At 45.1% G+C, this 23,826-nt stretch overlaps 1 pseudogene; it reads right to left on the bottom strand.

The window, feature by feature from the left end:
- Positions 1–8,903: 8,903 nt before the first annotated feature.
- On the bottom strand, positions 8,904–10,239 carry LOC124982698 (transcription factor GATA-6-like; annotated as a pseudogene).
- Between the last annotated feature and the right edge of the window lie 13,587 nt (positions 10,240–23,826).

Genomic DNA, 23,826 nt, shown 5'->3' with positions numbered 1-23,826 from the left:
TACTAGCATTACAGCTTTCACATACACTACAATCCAAGCTCTGCCCATTATTTGACCCCATTAGCCCAGTCTTCCTGAGATTCCACAGCACCCCTGAGTTTCCAATTTCATCAGGACCCATGAGCTTCATATGGAGGGAGGCAGACCCTGATCAAGCTTTACCTTTGGATCTCTGAGCATCACAGCAGACAGGAGAGGGGACGTGGTCATCACATAATGCTCTTGGGGAATCTTGGGACTCAACTCTTGGAGACCCCACAGCCTGAGATCCCCCATGGTGCCCAGGGGACCCAGCACATAGATAACCCTGTTTTTAGCCATGATTGCTTCTATTTTTTACCCCATCCCTGGCATCAAAACAGGCAGAAAACCGTAATTTCAGCACCCAGTTTCACCACAGCAAGGGTTCCTCCAGGGCACATCATGAATAAGGAGATTCCATGAGATGAATGCACTGGCCTATTTCATCTTTATGTGCACAGGAATATTACATATGTACTCTGTGCCACTCTGAGTACAAGGCAAGAAGGAGAAAAATACAGCAGTTCCCCTTTTTCCACAGCTTTGCTTTCCTTGACTTCAGTTAGCTGTGATCTGCAGGACTCCAAAAATATTACTTGTCTTACTTTTAGAGACAAAGACTACATTCACATGAATTTTATTACAGTGCATTGTTATAGCTCTTTGATTTCACTGTGGGTTATTGTTGTTAATCTCTTCCTGTGCCTGATTTAGAAATTGAGCTTTATTATAAGTGTGCATTGTATAGGATAAAACCATGTATCTAGGGCTCAATACTATTCATGATTTCAGTTTTCCACAGGGGGTCTTTGAACATATTCCATGCAGAGAAGGGAGTCTTCTGCATGAACACTCGGGGCCCAGATACTCTGTATTTGAAATGTCAGTTAAATAAAGTTGCCATGCATTATTTAGCTCGGAGTGGAGTTGATGAAAAAAAAAACAAAACCAAAAACCAGAACCAAGCTGTTCAAAATAGCTTCCCATAGCCTCATATGAATCCTGTCACTTGCAGTGAGGCTTATCTGTACTTTAAGTTTAAAATACATACTGGACGTAGAAGACATAGTTAGAAAAAACATCTCATTAATGACCTGAATATTGATATGCATGTTAAGGTAATTTTTCTCTGGATAATAGAACTAATTTACCTTGCTTATTTTACATTCTTCATTGTGGCTAATAGAATATATATAGGTACATATGTGAGTCATTTTTTTTTTTTTTTTCAATTTAGAATTGAGCCGGCCTGTGCTCATGGACTCTGCAGCTACCCAGAGTGTCCAACGTGACCCTGACACAGACCCAGAGTAGCATCTGCAAGCTGGAATGACTCAGTGGGGAGTATTCAAGTTGCTATGTTCCACAGTCGATCAAGCTGGGTCCTGACTGAGAGGAGAGACACCACCATTCCTCCACCTGACTATTGAGAATGTAGTCCTGCTTACAGCTCCTAGAGGGGGACCCCGTGTCCCTGTGTGCACATGCTGTGCCTGGCCGGGAGGTGGCCCCAAAGAGCACTTGCCGTCTTCATCAGTTCAATTCCACACGATTCAATTCCTGGAACCTGACTCTCTCATATGTTCCTCTTGTAGAAAGCACAAAAACAAAACAGAAATAATGTAAGCCTGGAACCACATCCACGAGAGTCTTGTCTTATCTCCACCTGATTCTGAAGTTGGTGGGATGTGGAGCGAGATTCTCCTAGAGTTTTTTTGCATAGAAGTTTTCTTCTTCCCTCATTCACATCCTGCCTCTTCACTTTCATTCATTTTGTGATAGATTTATTACTGGACTAAAGGAGCTGTTTTGTGTTTCTGAAGATATATAAAGTATATCATGCCCAGTCAAGCAATTTATCTTGAGGGTTTTTTTTTTTTAATTAGTCACAGTCCTTATTCTGAATTAACTCCTGAGTATTATGTCTGTGTATGATAAAATTTGAAATTTGAAGAGAAACTTTTAAAACAAATCATTAGGCCCACTTGTTATTCTTTTATTTTAAAAAAATTCTAAATTGCAGATGGACATAATACCTTTATTTATTTATTTTTATGTGGTGCTGAGGATTGAACCCAGATCATTCTAGGCAAGTGTTCTACCATTAAGCTACAATCCCAGCCCCCTCTTGTTATTTTTGATGAAAAACATGAAGCTATTTTTGAAAAAATTTTTGCCCCCCACCTCAGGTAAAACCATCTTGTATTTAAGTCAAGGAAGTTACTTAATCCTTAATCAGATCCTTCATAAAGTTACACCCTTCAGAGCACTACAATTGTTTTAAAAGTTCTTTTTCTCTGTGATTGGGAAGATCCTGTTGAAAAGTTTGGAAAACAAATAAAAAATCCATTCCAATAAATTGGTCAACAATTCAGTCATGTGCTTTGATTTTTTTCCTTTGTTAGTCACCATGCCCAAAGGAAGAGATATATTTTTATAATATTATTTCTTTTGTATCACAACTTACATAAAATTAGATCTACTTTTTTAAAGTCTTGGAACTAGTATACTCACTGCTATACAGAACTCACAGATGATCAGAATTTGAAGATTGAAAGTGAAAATTCATCAGGGGCTGGGTTTGTCAGGGCAGGATTAGATTAGATATTAAAGTTATTGGGGGTAACTTCTCTCTCATTTTCTAAGTAATTATTTGCAGATCTTTTCTAGTGACACTGGTCACTTCAAATCAAAGCAAAGACACAACTCCAGCTCTTAAATCCTGTGTCTCATTAGACGAACTCAAAAGTACACACATCCACCTGAACATAGTGAAAAAATACTCAGTTAGCCATCCTTTCAGATTGAGTTTGCCTGGAGTTTTAGACCCATGCCCTTAAGGTCAGATCAGGGTATTTCTGTGGAGTAGGGATCTTCCTCACCAGTGATGGGGAGATGAACACCACCTTCCAGAACTCACCCTCTGAAGCAGCTCAGTAGTCATTTATTGAAGTCACCACTCTCATCACTGATTTAATCACATGTGGTATCATCTCTCTGAGCATTCATTCTATGTCTTTCCAGAGAAGAGGAACAAGGCAAAAATGAAAGTTGTTTCATTTCCTAGAAAGCTAAAAACCCAAGTCTCTAACTAAACCTGTATTCAATCTCCTCATCTGTCAATGTGAAGAAGACAATATCATTAAGTCACTGAGAACAGCTGGAAGCCACAAAATTTAGGGGATGAATTATAATTTGTGTTCTTCCTTATCTTTTTACACAATCCGAGAAATGCATAAAATTACCAAAAGCTAGGTTTCCACACTTTATTCCACTTTATAGAGTATTCAGACAACTGTGTCTCAATAGGAACTCATGTTTCAAGAGAATGAGTTAATTCATTTAATTTTTAAATTTTTTCCCCTACATCATGTACCTCATTTTGTTCTTCCAATGCAAAAATGTCCAGGGTGTCAGATGTCACACTCTGGGTTGGGCATTTTGGGCACATCAGGATGATGGGAAGGTCCTGTGAGCGTTTTTGACCTGAACATCTTTGTCCAGAAGAGTAGGTGTGGACAAATGCCCGCCTAGAGCTGTTCTGCTGATATGCTTGAGGAGGAAGTCTCCATCCAGGGTTCTGACTCAGTTGAAGCTGCAGAGCTAAACAGGAAGGGGATTTGAGGACTCCTTTCTCAGGTAATTGGGTCTGTCAACCGACAGGTGGCACTAGACATCCCAGGACCTGCTGGATTTGGGGGTCTTTCGGATTGACATACTCATGCTCCTACTTGGGGACTCTCTCCCCCCATTAGTAATGAAGATACTTTCCAAGTTGAGAACCTCCCACTCTTAGCACACCCTAGCATCAGTTCTAACCCACTTCATTCTTACACACCATCTATGGACCCAGTCTATCTTAAGTTCAGGAAGTAGGATTTTCTGTCAAAAAACAGCCTTAAATGCCCACAAGATCTACTGTAAATATACAAACTGTACTTGCCTCCCTCCCACATGCACACAAGCATATGCTTCCAACTTGGTCTTTATTGAGTTATAACTGACAAACATTGCAAATGTTTAAAGTGTACAACTGGATGTTTTATGGATAGATACATTGTGAAATGATTACCAACAATGTCAGTATCATGTCCATCATCTCATGGAGCTATCATTTTTAAAGAGTGTTGGAATTAAGAAACTGTTCTCTGTGTACATTTTAAGAATGTAATGTAGGCATGTAGCCAGAGACACCATGCTGCACACTATCTATCTAGAACTTACTCAACTTGTAGAACCGACACTCCACACCCATTGAAAAATTACACTTTGATTTGCCGCATATGCAGTTCCTGGTGAACACCATTCTACTCTTTGCTTCTAAGACTGTTCCAAATTCAACACATAATGAGATCATGCAATATTTGTTTTCCCATGTCTGTCTCATTTCCTCTAGCTTGCCTTTCAGTTAATCAATATTGTAGCAAATGGCAAGACTGCATTCCTTTAAATGCTGGGTCAGTAGGCACTGTGAATAGGCAGCACATTTCCTTATTCATTCTTCCGTGGAAGGACTCTTAAGCCATTTCTATAACTGGATTATGGGAATATGGAGGTTTCTTCTACATACAGATTTTGTTTTCTTTGCAAATATACCCAGGAGAGATATTCTTGAATCCTATGCTAGTTGTACTTTTAATTTTTTGAGGAACTCTCTGCTGGTTTCCATAATGGCTATACCAAATTACATTCCCACTTGGAGGACCAATCAGCAATGTCAATAGTATCTGAATGCTTAATAATTCAGATGAGCACAAATCTAGGGAAAATGTGAGCTACACTGAGTATTGGGAATGAAAAGTTGTGTGCTGGGGTTTGGATGGCATAGACATTTATTCCAGTCCTCTGTATTTTCTCTCTCTCTCTCTCACTCACACACACTTGCTAGTGAATTCAAGCGATTGCACCCACATTTCATTTGGTCAGCTCCAATTGATTTCATCCATAACTTGCATAACATATTAAAATGAATTTGAAGAAATAGTAAATTTGCACAATGATCTAAAATATGGACATTTCTCTAGTATACAAAATATATAAAGAATATAGATGAGTTTAATGGTGACAGTAATCAATGTGCAGCACTGTTTGTACTTTTGTGAATTTAATTAGATTAACTGTATTCACAAAGTGTTCCATATTTTTCACCCATGACTTTAACATTTGTACCAAGAACAATTGTGCCTAGGCACAAGGACCAAGTCATCTTCTGTCCATGCTTCTTTGCTGTGGAGGCTTATCCTGCTTGCCTATGATGGAAAAAAGGACACAACCAGATTCATTAATGGACAAATACTCAGAACACCCTGGTCACCATTTGGTGGAATTGAAGGAGCAAAAAATGGACACAGTGTCCCCTCAGCTAAAACTCCCAAGAATGTGAAGAGATGGGATTCATCTTCAATGTGGAAACAGGATATATTTCCCAGGCCCATATCCAGGAAAATACCCACATGGTGCAACTTGGGGTCCCAAATGAGGGGTGTCTGTGGCCCAGTGCTGGTAGAGAAGCAGCCATCAGTCCTCAAGTTCACAGTCCAGAACCCAAGATTTGTGGTTAGTTGAATCCATCATTGTTGGTGAACAGATTCCCTGCACATGCCCAGGTCCCATCCTCTACTTGATCCAACATCCACGTCCCATAAATTGGGACCAGAAGTGCTAAGGCAAATCTCTCAGGCTACAGTGGCTGGTGTTGTTTGATTTGCCAACATTGGACTCTCCTGTGGTTATCAGAAATGATGATGAGGTTGTTGGCCACACATTTGAGAGTATCTGAAGGACAGTGGACATTTCTGCCAGTCAAATCATGACATCTGTGTAGATAAGTGAACTATAGAAACTGATTTCTACTCCATCAGGATACCCCTATGAGAGTATTTCACCTCAATTTCACAAAAGTGTGGAATTGAAACCCACAGAGCATTTCACAAGATACTGGGCTGGGCAGGGTGAACCTCAGTGCACTTCCTTTCTGTAACTGCAGTGTCACTAGATTTAAGAACTGCTGCTTTTTGTGAGCAGGTTCATTTCATGTCCCATCACTCCAAACTTCATACACAAAGCACTGAGAATATGAAGTGGAGGATTTTGAGATAGACTCCAGTTTCTCTGTGTCATTTCTTTAATCAGACTTTAGACTTTTATTCATAGCTGAAATTACTGCTTTTTAACTATATTACTGTGGCTCAAATAAACTGCCCTGCTCCGTGAATGTTATGTGCACGAAGTAAGATTTCTTGCTACACACAATCCAGCCAATGCAAACTAAAACCAATTTACAGAGGAAGTTAAGAAGTTTCAGAAGTTACCCCAGGAGTAAGAATATGTGAAGTCATTGAGGAAATGCCTCTTGTGGAGAAAGAAGGCATCCATTTGCTTGATTGACCTTTCGAGGATGTTGCACCACCCTCCAACCAGATCTTTTTGACTGGTTAGGTCTTGGAAAAATTGTTTTGTGAAGCACCTGGCTCTTTCATTGCTGTCTCTTGCATTGTAGGCCTCAGGAGGGCTCCAGTGCTGGTTACTCTAGCATTAATTGAAGGTGGAGTGAAGTATGAAGATGCAGCACATATTTGGAGAAGCATCATCCAAAAATGCAACTGTACTTCAAAAACTCAGGTTTTCACAGAATCAACTGCTGCATTCAATAAGTCATAGTGCCTGATGCTACTGCCTTGAAAGTGGAACTTGAGATGGGGCCTCTTTGGTTGTACATATTATCCAAGGTCCTGGTGTCCTGGATGAGGTTGATGGAGCTTCCAGAGGAGTATTGGAAAGAAGTTACACCAGGCCACAGGCTGGACAGAATTTCACTCTCTATGTTTTGGTTATGGTCAACCTACTTCGAAACAGGGCAAAAAAAATCCTTGTTGTTCAGTTATTAAAATGTGTTAAGGTTTGAGTATGAGTGGACCCCCAAAGCTCATGTGAGAAAACGCAGGAATGCTCACAGTGAAATGATTAGATTATGAGAACTGTGTCCTGAAAGTGCACTAATCCTGATGGCTTAATCATTTTAGAGAACTAAGGTACAGGGTGGAACTGCCCGCAGGTGATGTGAGTCTCAGAAGGAGGTCATGGAGGCCCGCCCTTAGGGGTTATATTTTTTCCTTATGAGCTTGCTCTGTCTCTCTGCTTTCCTGAAGCCATGGGCTTGGGTAGCTTTCCTCTGTCATACCCTTTAGCCAGGATCGTCTGCCTCTGCTCAGGCCCAGAGCAATGGCACCAATGGACCATGGACTGGAAACTCTGAAATCGTAAAAACAACTTTTCCTCCTCTAAGATGTTCTTGTTAGGTATTTTTTTTCACAATGACAAAAAAGCGACTACTAAATAAAAGTGCTTATTATTTTTTCAGAAGACAAAACAATACCCTTTTAATTTTAAAACTCTGGTGAAACTGTTTTCCATATGACATACCATTTTTAACAAAACTACTGTAAACCAACCTGTGGGTTAGTCTTACTATACAGACTTTATCAGAGTGTTTACAGAGGCCTAGAATGTTTATAAATGCTGTTCATTAAGTAGTAAAGTTTTGTTGCAATTTTTTTCCAGCATATATTCCACAGTAGAAGAAAGGGCACATATTAATGTTCTTAGATAAAAATTCTTAGCAAATGGAGAAAGGCAATTTTCCTGAGAGAAGATTTGTTCTCGAAATAGTTTTCTTAAACAATTGGGAATATAGAGATCGGATGTAGGTGTAAATGAAACATAAGAAGGTTTAAATTAACATTTTTCTTTTAAATTATTTTAAGTACCATTAAGGTAATGTTTATATTCATTATAAAAATGCTGTTCAATCTTATGCAAATGATTAAACACTGATTGCTGCAACACAAATTGCACTTTTTAAAAAAATATTCTATACATGGAAGAAGAATATCTTGTTTGCTACCCTGTGTACAAATTCCAGCTGTCCTCAGATCAGTCATGTAAGATGAACTTAGATAAACATCTATCACAGTATATATTAGAGTTACTATGTAGTCTTATAAACTGAGTAATATTTTGACAAGATCCAGGAACTCAGTCTCCAGATGTATACCAAATGACCTTGAATGATCTTCTCCATGAATGCTTGTGAAATCTGCATGTGGAACAGGTTATTCCAGAATAGCCAAAGTCAATCTGAAGAAACACATGATTTGGGGTAATACATAAAACCTTGTTTTAAAGAATCTCTTTCCATCTTTCTTAGCAGGTAAGTTGGCCTTGATCCTAGTCCCAGTTTCTGCAAGCAGTGCAAGAGCCAAACCAGAGGAAGGTTGACTGGAAGTGGCCCTCCTGGCTGGATGGAGCAGGCCAAGATTTTGCTGCACTGGCCCTTCCGCTGAGGACTCTCAACTTCTTTTACTCTTTAGCAAGCTTCATGGGGAAATATATTCTTTCAAAATCAAAGGCACAGAAATTACACGTCGGAGTAATGTTCTGTTGGCATCATTGCCATAGTCTGGGCTGTGGATAAAATCAGACATAAAAAGGTGCAAGGCCTTCTTGGGTGGAGCCCTCCCTGTGTCCTGGAAGCAGGGGTTTAGGCCAGGGCCAGAGCACACCAGGAATCCTGTTGTGCTGAAGATGTGACTTTGGAGGGTGAGGCCAAACTGACACCTGTGTAGAGTTTGTCTTGACTTTACTGTCTTCAGTGATGCACTAAACATCACTGGGGCACATGCACCTGAGGCTGTTGGGTGTGTTGGAGGGGAAGTATTTTTTGCTGCAATCCTCTGAGTTAGAAGAAGTGGAAGTTGGTGTGACAGGAACATAATTGTTGCTATTATAGGAGCAAGTCTTTGCCTTATTTTTTTGTTTTTAGGTTTTCATTTCCTGGTTTGAATTCCCTCTTTTTTCTAGCAAGTGGTCGAGGCACCCACTTGCTAGAGTCCACAAACATTGCACACATCTTCCCTCTCAGTCTTTCTGTGTCATATGGGGGTGGTCATGGTGTGCCAGTGGCACAAGATAGTCCTAGCTGCTGTGAGGAAGGCACATGCTTCTGCCTCTTGATGACAGCTGGGCTGAGGCCGTTCATTTGCTGTAGAGGCCTCAAGTGTTGCACAGGTGGTGGCTGGTGCCCTCCCATCGCCACCATAGTGGCATCTGGGTGGAGCTACAGTTCATGCACTTGGTCCTCATGCCCTCTGACAGGTCCTCAAGAGGTCTACTGGGGCCGGGAGGTACCATGAGCAGGGCTCAGGCTTGGCTGTGCAGGCTGTGCAGCACCAGAGTCTTCAAGAGTCCAGCGGGTCAGGCAGGCGTCAGTGGCACACCCATGTAAGGTGAGGAAGGACTTGGGTGCTGGTAGTGGTGATGATGGTAGTATGCCCTGTTCAGCGGCAGCGCTGCGCACAGCGAGCTGTACTGGTGCTCCTGGCCACCCACCGGCGCCAGGCTGTCCGCGCGAACAACCTCCAGGCTCCCGCACTGCGTCTTTGGCCATGAGAGGGCTGGGCGAGTAGGGAAAGCACCAAGGCGTGCATGTACAGTGGCGCAGCTGGGAAGCCAGGCTTTGCGGCACAATCGCGGGCAACGCAGTGTCCCCTGCTGTATGGGGGTCTGTAGGCTGAGATCTGTGGCGTGGTTGGAGGGCCTGCTGCCCGCTCCATGTAGGTACTTCAGGCCAGGCAACATGGAACCCATGCGGGTATTGGACACCTTGAAGGGGAACTATCTACCGCCCCGGCTGCAGCTGCAGTGGCTGCAGAAAGTACAAAACCGCTGGGCACATCATTGTAAGTGGCCCGACCCTAGCTGGAGAGGGCGGTGTGGGTCTGGTACCTCTCCTCCGGCTGTTCAGGTGCAAAGGGGCTCAGCTTGGAGTCCCGGCTGCACCACAGCTTGCTGGCGGTCACCGCATTATCTAGTCAGTGAAGTGCAATAGGTCTTCCCAGTCTGACGAGGCACTCCCAGGGACAGCGATTCCAGGTGCCGAAGGTCCATGAGGAGCTGTGAAGAGATGGGAGGCACAGGGGCTGAGCATCAAGGAGCGGGCCACGGGTCGACACTGCCTGCGTGTCGAGCTATGGCGTCCTACAGTTGCTGGCGCAGCCAGGGTCACGTTTCCCACTTTTGGAGCAGAAGGACCAGAAGGAGGAAGAGAGGAAGATGGAGGCATGGAGAGCTCCCACTATGCAAAAGCCCCTGAGTCGCCCCCTTCTGCAGCCGCCAGCCCAAAGAGCTTCGCAGACACCAACAGTCATCAGCCAAGGCCATCCAAAGTCAGGTTGGGCTGTAAGATAATTTCTAGCTCCTATGGTGAGCCCTGAGCAAGAAGAATGGTAGCAGACCAGGGTGTTCCTGAGAGGGGTTGAGGGCGTCCAAGGGAGAGCGCCATTCCGTGAACAGTGGTTATCATTTCTGCAAATTGACCTTGCATGCAATTATACAGTATTTACTTATGTTTTTAAATCTATTTTCATGCCAAAATCCTATCTATACATAAGGAATTTAGAAAGAAAACGTGCCAAACAACCCAGCACAGTACTTATATTTTTGAGTGTGAAGCAATAGGACAGGTACTAAGAACACTCTAGATCTTGTGTGAAGTACTCCTTCAATCAGGTCAAACATTGTAGCCTGTGCTTATCTGCTTGCTCACTTTCTTTTCATATCTTCCACATTCATACCAGTATGTCTCAGCTTTACTCAGCCATTGGTTTTCTAGTTTTGTGGAGTTTTACTGAATTTTTGTCATACTGAATTATGGTGATTATGTCTTTCTGTAAGTATTATTTTGTGCTCTTATGGGAAAACTCCATTTTGAGAAAAGAAGTTGTTTTACAAGTGCATTCCTTTAATGTCTAGAGAAGAAAAGACAAGAGAGAGTGTGGCAGTGCCCAGCACTCTGACAGGCCTGGTGTGTGAAACACATCAGGAGCAAGGGCCTGAAACTTTGCAGCAATGGAGGGGTAGAGCTGGCAGCACTCAGGTGCCTGCCAGGAACCCACTGAATGCAAGTGATGCTAGGGGAGGACAGCCTCCACCTGAGGAGGGCAGGGCATCTGGGAGAATAGAACTCTCACAGGCACAACCTGGAACCTGGAGACAAAGTTCTTCTGTCATCTACTGGTGGAGGGAGAGAAGCGGTCTCTCTCTCTCTCTGGCAGTTAAGGATGTGCAGCAGCAGTAACTTCTCTTCTATCTTCACCATCAACATCTGGATAACACGGCACTTCCAGGGCTGGATGGGTTCAGGAATATTTTCTCCGGGATGACACTGTGTGCCACCCCATCGTAGGTAGGTGAGGGGAGAATTATAATCTGCATCTCAATCCAGTTCACTCAAGATGGAGATGAAAGGGTCCTAAGAGGAAGAGGGGAAATATGAGTTTAGTGGAGTGGATGAAGAGTAAGACAAATAGGTGCCCATGTTCTCCAGTGCCTGGCTCACTTTTTTTTTCTCGTATAGGAAGAAACCAGACACACTGAGCTGAGCTCTGCAGAGGTTTCTTTTGTGTGAGCACACAAATGCAGATAAGAGGATGGTACAAATCCATGTACCTCAGTGAAGGTGGCCCCAAGAACACACTCCCAGGGAATAGATCACCATTCCATAGCTGCTCCTCCTGCTGCCAGGCTGAGACTCCACAGCTGCTTTATCCAGAAGCAGAGACTGCAGGTGCTGCTGGCACAGTGTGTGTGACTCAAAGGGGGCTACCCACTGTGTCCTTGGTGGACATACCACTAGAGAGGTTCAATTTCTTAGTCTGCAGGGACAGGCACCCACTTTGCCTGTCCATCCCCCAGCTTATCAGGGACATGGTCAGTGAATCACTAGGTGTGGAAGGACTGGGAAAAAACGTGGAATGAAGAGAGTCTCCCAGGCTCCTCGTGCAGGCAGGACCACCCACTCCACCCAGATTTGCTGCCCTGCTGGCAAGTAGTCCTGGCCTCTATGCTGGCACTATGGTTTCAAAGACCAGCTGGAACACATCCCATTCTTGGAATCCCTCAGCTGCTGCAAAGTCCCTTAGGACTTGGGTCACATCCTGTCACCATTTCTCACTCTGAGGATTCAGGGACTTGGTGTGTATAGATATACATTGCATCACTTTTTGCACAAATGCCACATTCAACCAAATCCAATACCTATCCAGTTCAATGCAGTGCTCATGTGGAAGGGCTAAAGGAACAGGATTGTAAGTTACTTATGTTCCTTTTTTCCCCCTTTGAGACAGAGGATCAAAAAATATCAACATAGCCAGTCTTAATGCAGATTAGAAGCAGTGTCTTGTGGGTCCCACAGGTGCATTCCTATAATTTCACTGATTTGGAGGCTGAGGTATGAAAATCACGAGTTGGAGGCCAGTCTGGGCCCAAAACTAATAAAATCCCAAGTCCTCATTTTTGGGAGTGTGGAGACAGTGGGTCAGGGTGAGTTAGGGGTCCATCTCAAGTCCTCTGGACCACACCACATGCATGACTGCCCCCTTGCCTCAAGTGGTACTGCTGAGAGTCCTCTCCTCATCCCTGACACTCCAAGAAGCCCCATGAATCTACACAGATTAAGCAGGTCTGGACCAAGTTCTTCCCAGACTCAGTCTGGTTTGGCTCTGTTCTGGTAAACTTTTTTGCTGCCATGCTCCCAAGGCCCCACCTCCTCTAGTTACCACTCAGTTAATCCCCTCATGGGATTAATTCACTGATGGGGTTAGGGCTTTCACAACCCAATCATTTCTTCTGTGAACTTTCTTGCATTGTCTCACACGTGAACTTCTGGGGGACACCTCACATCCAAACCCTAACAGGGTCCAACTCAGAGCTTGAAGTCTTGATCCAGAGCACACCTGGGTTACATTCTTCTTCAGTGACCCACAGCTGCTAACTTGGGCCAAAGACTTTATTCAATGTGTGCCTCAGTTCTCCCCTCTGCCAAACAGGAGTCAGAACATGACCTGCTTCCCACAGTTAATGTAAGGATAAAATCTAGTTTGGTAAACTATCAAGTCTCAGGATAGTACCCAGCACAGCCATCCCTGAAAACATGCTACTAATCATTATCATTATATGAAAGAAAAGCCAGGACCCAGGAGGTCCCCAAAGAGCCCAGTCCCTTTCCTTCAGCCTGAGAGTCAGGGGTCCATCTGTGGTTGTACAAGCTGTGCTCATTGCTCATTCTACCCAAGAAGAATGAGCATCTTGGGGATCATGGGGAGTCTCTATGGGAGGGGGTAAGAAAGAAGCTGCTATGCACTTGGCCCATAGTCTTGTGATTTGGGCGTTAGTCTGAGGAAAATCCAGGTTGAATGCTGTCTGAAGTCAGGAAATTTCTCTGAATATTCACCTCAATACCCTGAGTTTTGGGGGATGTGGGGAAGAGCAATATAGGACAACAGTTGGTCACCCATGTCAACATGGATGTTTGCACTTAGTGGAATGTAGAGAACCTTAATTACTCTTTGATTATCATGGTCTAAGAGTGAGTCTTCATTACTTCAGGATGTCACAAAGCACTATGGACTTGGTGCCTCATAAACAGGAATTTGTTTTGGGTTTCCTGATACTGCAAAGACAAAATCTCCCAGATTTTCATTATCCAGTGAAAGCCTCCTCTTAACAGGCAAACAGCCATCTTCTCTGTCCTCACATGGAGGAGGAAAACTTTGGTGTCTCTTCTTCTAAAGGCACTAATGCCATCATGAATGTTACACACCTCATGACCTCATCCACATCCAATCACCTCTCAAAGATTCCCCTCCAAATGCCACCTTGTTGGTAATTAGGGCTTTATGGTGGTAATTTTGGAGGACACACTATCATTCAATCTATGACACTGAGCTCATCCAATGCTGACGCTCTCTGATGTGGTTCATGCCCATTAGGACAGCCACATGACTAAGCTTTGAAATTTTCTTTCTCATGGTGGTACTTTTGATAGAACAGGTCTTGTTCATGTTAGATATGCCTTCTAACACCAAACAATTCCCCAGCCCTGTCCAATATTTGATCATCAGGCCCATTTCTGAATGATAGCCATGGCTTCTCTTTCTCAGACCTCTTCATTCACACATATTCAACCATCAACCATTAATCAGCACCTCTGGGAACCAGGCCCTGCAGAGCACACTAAGGAGACTGTGGTGCACTAAGGCAAATGTGTCCATGTATGTCTCTGCCTAGAGAAGAAGTAGGGACAGTAGGATTAACAAAATTATGGAGGTATGTGCTGCTGTCTAGAAACCAAAGAGGATTCCTACAGAGGGAACAGCAACAAGGAGTGGGAAAGGCATTGACCATGGAGTTGGAGGCAGAGTACAGCCTGGATATACCCAACAGAAGAGGGATAATTTGGAGATGAAACTCCAGAAGTAGACAGAGCTAGAACTCTAGGACAAGTCAACCATGTAGAGGTGAAAGAAACAGGACAAATATGTGATCATTTTCAGGATGAATTACACTGTGCACACTTAGGTCTTAAATATGATCCAGGGTATATTTTTTGTGGTGGTCGTATGTCTACAATAAATTAAAAAAAGCAGCAGGTGAATGAAGTGCATGTCAATTAGATTCCAATTAAAAATATATTACCACGTGTGTATTTGTACTAGGAGGACAAAGGAGGTTGGAAAAACAGTTAAAGTATTGAAAGAAAAGAACGATGGACCCAGGATGCCAGCTACAGCACAGACATCCTGAAGGAATGGAGGAAAACAAAACCAATGCACAGGCTGTCCAAGAGGGAAGGACAGTAGGAGAAGTCAACTCCAGACCCCACAAAGAGACGCCACAGAAAGAGGTGAATGGAAATTATCATACTGTTTTGAAATGGGAAGGTTGTCTTTAGGAATAAAAGGAGAACAACTAAAATGGTATTTATCTGGGGAAAGGTAATAGCCATATTTTCAGGAAAGGAGGAAGGTTATGGAGGCAAATAGGTGAGGGAAAGGGAACCCCTGTAATTAGCAGAGTATACCCTAGCCAGGTCCAAGACCAAGAAAAATGTCCCAGAGCTTCCATCAGCCAGTGTAGCAGACAAGCCAGGTTACAGCTGAGTGTTCACAAAGTTCTCTGTGCCCCATACTGGTTTTCCTTGGATTCATCTTGGTTGAAAGTGGGCTCTAGACTTGGACCTGGAGCCTGGGGTGGGTATGCCAAACCAAAGTTTCCTCCACTCCTAGAAGCCCCAAGTACCAAGAATGCCACTGGGCCAGGAGTGGTGCTAGCAAAGAGTGAAGTGTTGTCCCTGGAGCTTGTCATCCTGCTGGTAAGTCCCAAGTCAGACTTGCGGTTACACCTGTGTGCATAGCACCTGGGATCTTGGGAAAGGCTGGTAGGTTGTGGTGTGCAAAATAGGATCCGTGTTCATGTGATCAAAGCAGTTCTTGCTGCTTTGTTTTGCCACTCAGTGGTTCAGCTTTGGAAAAGCTTAAACCTATAGCAGGGGCTGGACTTCCCGGGTTGCCCCAAAAGAAAGAGTTGTGCAGTCAGTTACTGCTCACCAGCAGCCCTAGATGTGGGATGATGGGTGCTTCCAGCACTAGTAGGATGCCGGAGAGTAGAGCTTGGTCCTTGCACCAGCTGTAACACACCAACTTGTGGATAAAGGGAGGGAGGCAATGCTGCCACTGAGTGGGAGTTTCCCATAACAAGGGAGCAACCTATAGTATCCGATGGACTTATTCTGGGAAACAGGAGAGGACTGGAAGATGACAACCTTAGATGGAGGGTTGGTATCCATTGTAGGCCGAAGGTGATGGTATAGAGTCTCTGCCATCTAGGAAAGAGGCCAACACATGATCCATAATTAGGAATATCACAAGCGGAAGGGTATTGTGGACAGAGGCTCTCTCTTTTTGCCCGTGAACACTCCAGATAAGGGTTGAGGAGTGGTTTGTGGAACAAAGGGATGGTTCCATAGGAGTTGGGGCAGGAGACCCTAAAAGTAGGTGGACTGGTGAAGACTCCCACCTGCCTGTGATGCCTAGGGTTGGGTACCTGGGGGAATGGGCAGGAGCTGCTATTGATGCCTGGGGCAGATCTGAAAATCACCACCATAGAAGTGGGAGAAGTGTCCATGGCAATGACCTTAACTTGACAGCTGGCTGCTGGCCAGATGCATAGATGCATTGTCTCTGGTGATGGGAGAGACCTTTTCCAGAGTTATGGGCTGACCAATGCTAAGCCGGTTGCTGGTGGGAATAAAGAAAAGCTGGGGCAAGAAAGAAGATGAGGAGGAGGAAAATCCACTTAAGGTTTGGGGATTCCATTCTGCTGTGGGCAGACTTGAAGGGGAAAGGTTCCAGGATATGAGGGGTGAGGAGGTGGGAAATGGGAGGTGCAGCAGCTCTTGCCAAGCGAGTAGAGTGTTGATACTTACTAGCAATGATACCCGCTTTGGGACTGGGCCTCAAGGGAGGAAGAGGGTTAGCAAGAGGAGGCAGAGGAAGACAACTAGGGATTCCCTTCTCATCACTAATTGGTATGGGAGAAGGTAGAGGGACAGACAAGTTTAGGGTCAAGCAGCCTGGCTTTCAATGGGGTGGTAGCAAGAAGAGCTGGGATCTGGGAGGTATCAGTGGGTGGAGTCCTGGGTGTACAGTCCCCTGCAGGGGCCACAGGTTGGGAGAAACAAGGGGCAGGCAGAGTGGAGGTGTAGGCTGCTGCATTCTGTTTTACCCTCCAAGGCTCCATGTCATCCTCCATGATACTCCTCTTGTTTGGAGTCAGCACCTTCTTCTGCAAGGTGCCTAAGTCTTCGTCCACAGAAACAAGAGGATGCTTAGGAGGTGTGACAGCTCACCTCAGTGTCACTGGTAGTGGCAATGGTAGCTACAGGGCCATTAGTGTGTGTCTCTTTTTGTTGTGGGGCCTCTGGCGAGCAGCTGTGAGTGGAAGAGAGCTCCCTGATGGGTTGGTTGAAGACTTTCCCTCCTACATCCACTCTCCTGACTTCTGGAACCCTGGAGAACTGGGCAGAAGGTCTTCGTCCAACCCTTGCTTTACCCACTTGCCTGGCAGCATGGAGCAGCTCACGGAGCTCTGCTGCCCCTGCATCAGGCTGCACTAAAATCAGCACATCTAGAGCAGGGCTCTGCCACCTAGGGACAGAGGAGAAATTCACTGGAGACACCTGGTCCCTCTCTTGCATGATGTTTCCCTCTTGAAGTTCCGGAGAGGGCTCCACAACAGTGAGGTCTTCCTGTGTCTCCAGGGGATTGGAGGGTGCTACTTCCCCATTGCTGGGGCACCCATTTCCCTATTGTTCTGCATATCTGTCTCTTTGGTGCACTCCTCTTCCTCCTTCACCTTCCCCTCCTTCTCCTGTGCCACCATAGCTGGGGCCACTACTGCTGCCATCAGTTCATGTTGGTTGCTCCTAGGTCCTCACATCTGTTTCCTTTTCCAAGGAAAAGGGAGGTATGTGAACAGGTGTCTTGGGCTCCTCAGCCTGGTGGACTTGCTTAGGTGGTGAAGGCTGGAATATCAGTCTGGGCTGGGGAGGATGGATCTTGAGGTTCTGGAGGGTTGGAATCTCCCGAGTTGCCAGCGCTTGCTTCCTTTCTCCAGAACCAACATTCTCCCCTCCCCCGCCCCAGGAGACCAGAGGTAGGATCCCCAGAGAGGAGGGCAAAGCCTTCAAGAGAGGACCTATGTAGCAGTCAGCTGAGCAAGGTAACGTGAAGAAGGGGAACGTGGTGAATGTGTCTGCCGGCAGGACTGATGGCAGATGCTGGGGCAGCGGGGTGATCCCGCCCAGAAGCTGGACCCCGGCAGTCAGGCCAATGGGCGGGCGATAGGCAGACAGGGCCAGATGGTCCGCGACCGCGCTTGCTGAGGAGGCTGCCCATTCAGAGCACATGATGCAAGTCCAATCCCGAGAGGAGAGAAGAGACCAGGGGAGCTGAGCTTGGACACCGCCAACTTCCGTTGCTCAACCGCGCACTGTTGAGTCCAGTTCTTGTGACGTCTGACTGGAACAGGTGACCGGCAAGGGCGCGCAGGGAGCTCGCGGGGAAGAAGGGTTGGTGAAGAGAAAGTCCCCAGGGCAAAGGGCGAGGCCCGCTGTCCACTGCTGGACTGCGCTTTTTAGCTTCTGGGGACTCCCTGCTTTCCTTGCAGGTGTGTGGCGCCATGGGGCCACTGTGGTGGAGCTGGGACTGCGGCCAGATTCCACAGTGCTCCTGGGTAATGGTTCCCAAGGCTCGGCGGTGCCCGGCCCAGGGCGCTGGCTTGGGCACCCACTGTCTGTGTGTCACCCTCCTCTGGACGATCAAGAGGGCGGAGTGTGGGGTGCGGGGGATGCTGGGACACGAAAGGGCAATGCTTGTTGTGCTGAAAGCACAGCCTCAGGGCAACTCAGATCCTTCCAGATCCCTGCACCCACATCCCCAGTGCACGGTTTCCGCCTTGCCTTTAGTTGCATCTTTTCTGAAGCTCAGTGCCTGGGCTTCTGAGGAGGAGCAATACCCTGAGTTAAGGGCATGCTACCACCCTCCTCATCCCTTCTCCATAAGCAGATTCCATTCACTTCCTTGAAGACATTTGGAAAGAGCATTCTGAAGCCCCACACCCTTTCTGAAGTCAGTCACCTGGTAGTGGCCCAGCCAGACCTCAAAGCCTACTGTGTCACTGCAGAGCTCATGCTCTGTTCCTTGGCACCTCTGTAGAATATATATGCATCATGTAGTATTGTTTTTTTTTTTGTTGTTGTCTTTGGGTCTTGAGCACCCCGTGCAATCAATAAGGAGCACACGCACTACCCACAAGGTCAGCTTATGAGGTGGCCAAGACCTATTCTGGGCTCCAGTCTCCTCAGAATATGTAGGATGCCAGTTGTAAACAGAGCATCATCCCTCCATCTCTCTTTCAATTGAGCCCTGCAGCCATGTTTCTTCTTGGTTGAGTTAGAAGGATCTAAATATGTAAAGGTTGTATTCAACATCCATTTGGGTTCATGCTGAAGGATATTCAGCAGTGTTTTATTGCATATAGAAAAGAAGCCAGTTTGTGTGGTCTTTCTGGAATAAGTCTAGGAAGCAAACATATGGTTGATTCTCAAGTTGATAGGGGAGCAATGTATTAGATTCAAGTGAGAGCCACAAAATGTGGTCTTTTTGAGCATGCCTGCTGGGCCCACTCTTCCCCCCTGAGTTATTGCCTCCTTAATGTCATTTTCAGTATCCAAGAGGGGAAACATTCTCTTTGGTCTAAGGACAAGGTGAACACATTATTGTCCTAGGAGCTGGGAGCTTCAACTTGAGAAAGATTTGGAAAAACAATTGACTTGTTGGAGACTGATCTTGTTTCTCTGGCTTCTGTCATCACAGTATTTTTCTTTCTTGTGTTGGTGACTTGTATCAGACTTATATTGGAACATGGCATGCAGAACTTTCAGAACCAGGAATCATAGAGATCAGTAAAAATATTTCTAATATTTTAGTTTTAGTTTTAAAGCTCTTTTAACAATAACACTGCATATTCTATCAATTGCAAAATTGTTTGTACTCTCTGCTTATAAGATCCCTTGGTTACTATGCCAGAGCAAGTTTGGACTTCTGTCCCCCATGAACTTTGAGATTGGGAGGATGCAAGAGATTTTGTTCAGAATCAAACACTGTTAGAAAAGAGGAGACTCATTGTAATCTCTCTGTAACCTCTCCAGGAAAAAAATGATCTACATTTATGACCTTAACCATAATTCCTTGATATCATTTAAAGAAATTTCAATAAGGAACTAGGTTTTGTTTGTTTCTTTGAATGGACATAAGCTGGTAGAAATTTAGGACCAACATTTCCTAAAGGACTGTGCAAAATAGGATTGCATGTCCTATTTTTTTTGAAAATAATACATTACAGTTGTGTTGTTTCCATTATTACTATCACTACCACTACTATTATTATTTTTACTAAAGAGTAAAATTGATTGACTATTCGATGAATGTTGGGACTTCAGGACATTATAGGCATACTTAGATCAGAGCATCCCTGATAAATCAATTGTGGAATGTTCTTGTCAAACAGGAAAATATGGACACAATGCTCTTTTTGATTGTAATGTTCTCCTGCCTGTCCTTTCAAGGCCAGGTAAGGTTCAGTTAGTAATAGGTGATTCTTCTCAGATAATCTGGTTTTGCAGAAGAACCTTGTTGAGGTCAAATTTGTCAAGGCAAAATATTTCCAAAACACACTTTACTTACTAAATGAGAAAAATATCATATCAATGGAAATTTATACTTGCCAGGCTAGTTATGGGCTGGAGGGTGGCTGCTCTGCTGCTGGGATGCTAGAGTCACTCTTGGTCCCTGTACCTGCTGTGCCTTTCACATGCAAGTTAAGGGGGAGAAGTCAGTGGTGCCACTGCATGGGGAGCTCCCAGACCCATGAAGCACTCCATAGCCTGGGCCAGAGTTGTTCTGGGAGGCAGGAGGAGATGGAAGACGATAACCTTGTAAAATGGGATGACACTGATAGCATCATCAGTGGCTGGCTTGGAAGATGACGGTGCAGAGGCTCTTCCCTCTGGGAGGGATGCGAGTACATCCTCTGTGACTGGGTGAAAAATAACCGGGAGGCATTGCAGAGAGAGGCTCCCCCTTGATGCCCGTTTTGCTCCTAGATGTGGGCTGAGGAGTGGTTTGTGGGATAAAAGATGGTTCATATTGGAGTAGTGGCATGAGACCTGAGGTATAGGGGGGCACAGTGTAGACTGGTCCTTTTTCAGTCTGCTGGTGCTGCCCAGAGTTCTGGCCTGGGAGAATGAGCAGGGTCTGTTGTTGGATTCCCACTGGAGATTGAAAAATCCCTAAAAGAGGGAGTAGTATCCATGACAGTGATGTCAGCTGGACAGTTGGTTTCCTGGTGAGGTTTGCAGATGCATTGGTTCTAGTGGTGTGAGATACCCTTACCAGAGTTATGGACTGACCGATGCTAATGGCTGGTGGAGGGACTAGTGGAGGGGTGGGGAAAGAAAAAGGAGGAATATATATTCACTTGGTCCTTCTTCAGCCTCCTGAGCCACTGGGATTATAGACAAGGGCCATCACACATGGCTATCTGTGTGCTTTTCAATTAAAAAAAATGCTGTGGAATAACATAAATTTTATCATGGTAGTATATTCCAGCTTTGGAAGGGCTATAGAAAACACTGTTTTTTGTTTGTGTGTTGTTCAAACTAAGGAACCCTTGGGCAATTTAGCAATGAGTTACATTCCTAGTCCATTTTATTTTGAAACAGGGTCTCCTTTATTTGCTGAGTGTCTTGATAGTTGCCTAGGCTGGCCTCAAACTTGTGATTCTCATGCCTCAGCTTCCAAGTCAGAGGGATTATAGAAATGCACCTCTGAGATCCACAAGACAATGCTTTGAATATGCATTAAAACCAGTTATGTTGATATTATTTGATTCTATATCACAAAGGAACAATAAAAAGGAACATAAATAACTTAACAATGCTGTTTTTTTTTTCCTTTCCATTCCATGTGAGCACTACATTGAACTGAATTTAGCTGTTTGTTTTGGTTGAATGTGACATATATGCAAAAAGATATTTTGTATATCTTCACACACAAAATCCTTCAATCCTCAAAACAAGAAATGGTGCCAGGAGGTGACCCAGGTCCTAGAAGGCTTTGCAGCAGCTGAGGGTCTACAGGACTTGGATGTGTTTCAGTTGGTCATTGAAGATACAGCATCCCTGCCTGAGGCCAGGACTGCTTGCCCACAGGGCTGGGCTGCATGAGGAGTGGGTGGTCTTGCCTGCATGAGGAGCCTGGGACACTCTTCATCCCGTTTTTTCCCCATCCCTCCACACCTAGTGATTCACTGACCACGACCCTGAATAATTGGGGGTGGACAGGCAGAGTGGGTCCTTATCCCTGCAGATTAAGAAGTTGAACCTTTCTGGTGGCATCTCCACCAAGGACACAGTGAACAACCCCCTCTGAGTCACACACACTGGTGCCAGCAGCACCTGTAGCCTCTGCTTCTGGATAAAGCTGCTGAAGGGGGCTCAGCCTGGCAGCAGGAGGAGCAGCTGTGGAATGTGATCTCTTCCCTGGGATGTGTTCTTGGGGCCTCCTTCACTGAAGTGCATGGATTGGTACCATCCTCTTGTCTCCACTTGCGTGATCACACAACAGCAATCTCTGCAAAGCTCACCTCAGTGTTTCTGGTTTCTTCCTGTGTCACAGAAAAGTGAGCCAGGCACTGAACAACATGGGTACTTATTTGTCTTACTCTGCATCCATCCCACTAAACTCACATTTTCCCTCTTCTTAGTCTGAGAAGAATTGTGGTCTTGAGAAGAATTGAAGAGACAGAAGGGTGGGTCCATGAACATAGTCAGTCACCTGCCTGCTGGTCCCCTGTACAGGCTTGTTGGGCTCACCTGTCCTGGCTGTCCTGAATGGGACAGGTGTTCTTCAGTGAAAGGAGTGGGCACATCAAGAGTACTTCCACTCTGGATGGGGACAGGTAAAGTACTTGTGACCTGACCTCCTCAGTGCCCATGACCATTGCAGTGGTCAAGCAGAGTCTTCTGGGCAACCAAGACACCAGCAGGCACTGAATCATGGCCTAGTAGAAGCAGCAGTTGGCAGTGTGGTGGGACATGGTTTTCATAGATATCTTAGATCCAACAGTCTCAACGTTGTGGGCAAGTGTCCTGCAGGGATGCAGGAGTGGCAGCAGCAGCCACAACCCAGCCATGCCAGGGCTCCATGGGTTGACAACAGCTGGCTTGGCTACCTAGCTGTGCGACAGGGTAGCTGGTGACTGTCAATCCAGCATGTGGACCACTGTAGGTGACAGTTAAACAGTTGGGAGCATGTTGTGGCAGTGATCAACACAGACACCCATCCCTTTCTTCCACATCTTTCCAGAGGGACTGTGCTTATTCTGTGTATAGCAGGTGCTATGTCCTCAACTCTTGTTCTTAACCTGCCTTTTCCCTTTCATGCTCCTGGTGTGGCAGCATTTGGGTCACTGCAGTGCAGAGTCCAGCAGAGGTCATAGCTGGGTGGTGACGGCAGTGATGGAATAGGCAGCAGAGACGCCGGACCACCATGCACTGTGTGACCCTTAAGAGAGCATGTCCTTTTACTATTCCACAATGGAAGCAGCTAACATGAGTGTCAAGGTAAGAATTGTGTCGTTTCCAATTTTTCTTAGTTACCAAACACACGGAGGCTGGACTTTCTTTGTGTTTGGATACAGAGTGACCAGGGATTCCAGCAAAAAGGGAAACCAAAAAAAAAAAAAAAGTTGCAAAATGCAAGAGTTTACCCAAAACATTTTCTATTATCCTGACCTCCAGTAGTTCCACTCCAGAGGTGATTCTCTTTGTTCTCAGGCTGAGTTTCATGGAGTCTTCTCAGAACAAATATTTGAACAGGATCAACGTCAGGTGTTACAGTTTCAATATAAGGTAACATCCAGAACCTACATGTGAGGCAATGTAAGAAAGTTTTGAGGTAAAATGATTGGGTTATAAGATCCTTAACCTGATCAGTTCTTTAATGCACTGGTAGGGATTAACTGGATGATAAATATAGGCAGGCAAGGGGTTGGCTAGATGAAATAGGTCAATGTGAGCATGTCTGGGGGGCTTATATTTTGCACCTGATGAGCTTGCTCTCTTCTGCTTCCTGGTGGCCATGTTCTGAGCTGCTTTCCTCCACCACACTCTTCTGTCATGATGTTTTACCTCATTTGGGGCCCAGGGTTATGTACTCTGCTGACTATGGACTGCCCTGAAACTGTGAGCCAAATAAACTTTTCCTCCTCTAATTGTTCTGGTCTTCTCTTTAGGACATAGTGACAAAATTACTGTCTAAAACAGAAATTGGTAACAAGAGGTTAAGT

Source organism: Sciurus carolinensis, chromosome 4, assembly GCF_902686445.1.
Source record: "Sciurus carolinensis chromosome 4, mSciCar1.2, whole genome shotgun sequence".
NCBI classification, from domain to species: Eukaryota; Metazoa; Chordata; class Mammalia; order Rodentia; family Sciuridae; genus Sciurus; species Sciurus carolinensis.
This window is presented reverse-complemented; position numbering and strand designations above follow the sequence as displayed.